Source organism: Mytilus galloprovincialis, chromosome 6 (assembly GCF_965363235.1).
Source record: "Mytilus galloprovincialis chromosome 6, xbMytGall1.hap1.1, whole genome shotgun sequence".
NCBI lineage: Eukaryota > Metazoa > Mollusca > Bivalvia > Mytilida > Mytilidae > Mytilus > Mytilus galloprovincialis.
Window position 1 is genome coordinate 55,565,368 of NC_134843.1, and position 5,617 is coordinate 55,570,984.

At 33.7% G+C, this 5,617-nt stretch overlaps 1 long non-coding RNA gene across 1 annotated transcript; it reads left to right on the forward strand.

Annotated features, from left to right (window-relative positions):
* Positions 1–337: 337 nt before the first annotated feature.
* LOC143079915 (uncharacterized) lies at positions 338–5,168 on the forward strand. Its single transcript, XR_012979535.1, has 3 exons — positions 338–856; positions 2,387–2,532; positions 4,875–5,168. It is a non-coding gene; the product is annotated as an uncharacterized LOC143079915 (long non-coding RNA).
* The last annotated feature ends 449 nt before the right edge of the window (positions 5,169–5,617 follow it).

Consider the following 5,617-nt stretch of genomic DNA (forward strand, 5'->3'; position numbering starts at 1 on the left):
CCCTAAAAAATAAGCTTATTTAAGTACAATGTCAGCCATATTGGATTTTAACCGAAAGTGGGGTTTCTGAAGACATCTAATCTATTTAATTTATCCAAAAGTAGTAAAAAACAAAGGTCTGTACCAAATATTATGATAGTAGCATGATAATAACACATTTTTACACGCTAGCCTTCGATATTGGGCTGATTTAAGTATGACGTCCGCCATTTTGGATTTTACCGGAAGTGAGACATTTTTTTCAAATGCCTCCCTATCTGAAATAAAAGAGTAATAGTTGAGGAAGGTCTATGCCAAATTTCATACTTGTAACAGGATGTGCACGGACTATAATAGACCTTGCGATGAGGAACTCGGATGACGTAATTAAAAAACAATATTAGTCCGCCATACAATTGTGGATGCTGTGATTTTAAAAATGGACATAAATGAACAATAAGAACTGTTTTATAGAGCTGATGTGATGAGAAAAGAAATATGTAGATTTGACCTGAAATAAATTATTAGAAAGGACAATTTTTTTATTGAGTTTTATGATCAAAATTTTGGGATTATTTCATGTGGAGAGTGACATTTTTCACCATCTTCCGGGGTCCAGCAATTTGCGATAAAAGTCATCTCACTTGCCACCCCGAAAATTTAACCAGACATGTATAAATGTATCAGCTTCGATATGAGCCATCATACATGTTCAAGTAAACGATATGGACTGAGCAACGGAGGAAAACGTTACCATTACCGCCTATGTAGAATTAATTAAAAATGTTGACCCAAATTGTGAACTATTATTTCAAAGGTGTTGGAGTGTTTCATGGTTCATTGATCACAATTTCGGATGGGAGCTGCTGAAATCGAGGTCAGTTACACTCTTTTAGTGCTATTTGATTAAAAAGAATACAAAATGGCTTCCAATAATTTAGATTTTTATCAAAAATATACCAATTTTATACTTATAAACAGTAAAGAGGCAGAAAATGGGACATGCATTATTTGGACTGGGGCCACTCAGAGGAGAAATAATTATATTCTAGGGATGATCAATGTTACATACCCAAATGCCAAACGTACTAAAATGAATGTTGCACGTTTAGTAAAAATTTTGCAATTGAAATCTACTGATTTAGCCAAAAATTTAGATGCTTCACACCTTTGTCATAATGCATTGTGTGTGAATACAGACCATATTGTTTTAGAACCTCGGGAGATTAACAATCAACGAAAAATATGTGTAGCTTCACACCAATGCACCACACATATTGAGCATGGCACAAACTATACTAACTGCATGTTGAATCTGAAATTGTGGTTTGTTATTATTTTGTAGTAAACATGCCTTGCACATTTTACCTCCACATTAATCATTTCTGAAAATACAAGTTTTTAACACAAGTAAAAAACGAAAATGGGAAAAAAGCCCACCCTCATACCCCTAAGACACAGAAACAAACATGGCAAACATGTTTATGCAAGATTATAAGCTCAGTCAAACATTTATGTGGTTTTTTTCGACAGTGTTTACTCATTTTTACAGTGCAAGGGGAGTAACTCTTGATGGTTTCATTACTGTGTCAGAAAACTGTGTCATTCAATCAACAGCTGATCAAAGGAAGTAAACAAGAGGTCTGAGAGAACTAAATGAAAGTGAAACATAGGGACAAATCAATGAACAAAGTATGACAGTCATTAATTAAATAAGACAACAAAAAACAAAATAAAGAATAACAGAAAGAAAAAAAATCCAAATATGACATCGAGTTACAAAGGCAAACTGTGAATGACGTTGTAAGATTAATTTTACATGGTTTTATTTTGTTTATAATTTTATTTCATGTCATTGTATGTACTGTGGTTGGATGCATGCATGCATGCATGCATTTGGAGATATGAAGTGGTCTTTTTGTCTGATACAAAGTTTATTTCAGTGTCTTGGACCATTATCCCATTTTCATAACAAACTTAAAATAAACAAACTTTTTAATTTAAAAAAAACACAACTAACTCATATCATGCTCATATATTCCTGAAAAAGTGTTTGTTTTAATATATTATAAGATGTTTAGTATTCTCTGTAAATAAATAAATAAATAACTAAATATGCTTCCTGAAAGGCTGAAAGAAAACCATATTGTGTAACCTTTTAATATAAATGTTAATCTGGCCAAGAACTACAACCTGGCTGTGGAACGAATTCTTTCGGACTTGAATTCTGACATAGCTTTGGTTCTAACTGATGTTTTTTATATCCACTAATCAACCTGTTTCGCACTCTCTTGTTTAACAAGAAATCGATAGCCTGTTTTTTGCGAGCTTTTAACCTGTTTAATTTGACACGTAAACTTTTTTGATATGCACAATCATATATTTCACGTTTACGTATTTTTTTCAGAGCCACTACAGCACGAGACTTTTCACCCAGACCACAACCTACAGCTTTTAGGGTCTTAGCCAATGCAACATCCCGTTTATTATTGCCTTTCAAGACTGCTGCAGATGCACGGCCTAAGGCATTGCGAGAAAAATTCTTATTCTTAGGTAGGTATGTAGAAATTGTCCTATTGACGGACTCACACTTATTTGTATTGCTGAAAAATTGCATCTGATTTAATGCGGTCTGAGACAGTTTCATTTCTAACAATGATTCTATTAATAATTTGTCAGTCTTATTTGGTTTCAAAGACCCATTTTGTAAACCATGACTGCTGAGGTTAATAGATTTGTACCACCAACTAGTTTTTATACCACCATTACATAGTGTTATGCTCCATCTACACGTATCGCTACAATTACCACTATAACAATTCACGACAGACTTAACAATGCGTGGCAAACATTTTGAAATTTGTTGTCGGTCACCATTATAGTTTGCAAATAAACATTTCATTATACCATGCGAACGTAATTTTTAATCATTGGCAAAAGCTATTTTAATATCATTCCTCTGGGCCTTTGTAGCTCCAGGGAACATACCGACACTAAATTTTGCTCGCAATACCTCACGGAACTGACTTTGACCCCGGTGTATAGTATCTGCCAGTCTATTTAAGGACCATAAAGGGTCAAATAATTCTTGCATTTCTACTTGTAAACCTTGTACACTTTTTGCATCCCCATCAGTAGTACAATAGTCCACAAGTAAATCAAGTTTAGCAATTTTTTTTTACCTATTTCATACCCAAGATCCTTCTCACTCAAAGGATCATGCCTATTTGTATTTGATGTGCAGTACTCATGATTAGGACATTCAATGTCATAACCTTTACCGCGTAACCATGCACCAACCCAGCAAAGTTTGTTTACAAGGTGAACACCAATGATATCATGATTGTCAGTTTCATTTTCACAGGCAATACCAATAACTTGATGCATTTTGTCCCATTTTATGCCTACTTTTTATATGCACACTCTGATAGGTACCATCCATTTGTAATTTTATAGGACTATTTTTATTTAACCCTAAGGTTTCATTTCTCTTTCTGAAACTCTCAACCACTTGTTCTGTTTCATTTTCAGCAACGTTTTACAACCTTGTCACAAACAGTATTTGTTGTTCTCTGCATTGTTCCTTTTGACATAGGAGGAATACATGAACTAGTTAAAAGTAGTCGTGCGCTATCATTACCAATATTACAGTTTATCACGCCAGTCTGAAACCCATAGTTAATTGTAGCACTCTTGCGACCAGCACGTCCTGTGTCAATTTCTCTAAATAGTTTATATTTTTCTGAAATAAATTTACACTTGGTACACTTCATTTTCCAAATCCAACCAAGACCCCATTGAGTCTCTTGTACCAGTTCAAAATGTGGAACAACACACTTTGGACTTTTATTTAAATGACATATTATAAGACTATTGATCATTAAAATATTAAGATCTCTATCTACTGTTCTATTTTCAGTACTTGTCTCCTCTAGATATTCATCTAAATAATCATCTGACAATTTATGCGGTCTTAATAGTTTGACTGTAGTCGCACATTTTTCAGTTTGGGGGGCTACATAAGATTTTTTATCGTAACTCTCTTTTGAGCACAGCTTGAATTCCTTTTCTGTAAGGCGGGGTAACCAGACAGATTCTGTGGTGTTTTTAGGTGTCAAATCTGTAGTGGAATTAGAAAATTCAAGTTTATGTGGTGCAGGTGAAACTTGCATAGATAAATTTTTTAAAACCTGTGTAGATGGAGGTGTAGGTGGAGCTGTAGATGGAGCAACACCATTATTAACACCACAACCTTGATCTGTTGTTAGGGATACAAAACGCAATAGATGGGCTTGGTTACCAACCTTGTATTGGTTTCTTTTCCTTTTCCCTTTCATTATTGAATAAATACACACTCTGTTATGTTTGTACAATTCTAAATTATGACATCATAAAGTCATGACGTCACAAAAGCGATGACGTCACAATGTTATCTTCACCAAAGAAAAGCACCATTTTTCCCTATTTGAACACTCACACAAAAAGAACTCTAAAATGGTTACTACTTGATGGATTTTAAAACTAAAACCGGTTTAAGAATTGTCTGTGAATGATATTAACAGTTATAAAAAAATAAAAATGTTCAATTCCTTCTATGAAAGAAAGAAATATCAAAAACATTATTTTCTGAGTGAAAAAATCCTTAAATCTACCTTATTTACAGTAAAAAACACAATATTTTCATGATTCATAATCTAAACATGATGATTTTTATAAAGTCAGTTAGGTAATGAAGGTTTGTTGAATGGCACTTTAAGCTATGAAGAGTCTTAATCAATGTCTAAATTGTGAATTGATAACATATGGATTTTGTGCTTTTTTCTACTAAAAGATATAAGGAACAGTAATAAGCATGCTTACTTAAAAATACTAAAAATTAACTTATTTTATTTCAGATGCGGAAAAAAACTTCACAGAATTGTTCGAAAAGGTGTACCGAAGGAATTCATACTGCAATACAAGTGGAATCTGACATTTGCTGATCTAATATGGGTCAGGATCCCTAATAGACCTTGCGATGAGGAACTCAGATGACGTAATTAAAAAACAATATTAGTCCGCCATACAATTGTGGCTGCTGTGATTTTAAAAATGGACATAAATGAACAATAAGAACTGTTTTATAGAGCTGATGTGATGAGAAAAGAAATATGTAGATTTGACCTGAAATAAATTATTAGAAAGGACAATTTTTTTATTGAGTTTTATGATCAAAATTTTGGGATTATTTCATGTGGAGAGTGACATTTTTCACCATCTTCCGGGGTCCAGCAATTTGCAAAAAAAAAATTCATCTCACTTGCCACCCCGAAAATTTAACCAGACATGTATAAATGTATCAGCTTCGATATGAGCCATCATACATGTTCAAGTAAACGATATGGACTGAGCAACGGAGGAAAACGTTACCATTACCGCCTATGTAGAATTTATTAAAAATGTTGACCCAGTTAAATACTTCAATGAATCCAGAGAATTGCTAAAACAGGGAGGCTTAAACTTACGGTCATGGATGTCAAACAGCGACAAACTCAGAAATTTAGCCCTATCAGAAAAAGTACTAGATGCAGACAAGGAGACGAAAATATTGGGAATGCACTGGAATGCAGACTCAGATACACTCAGCTTTGCCGAAACA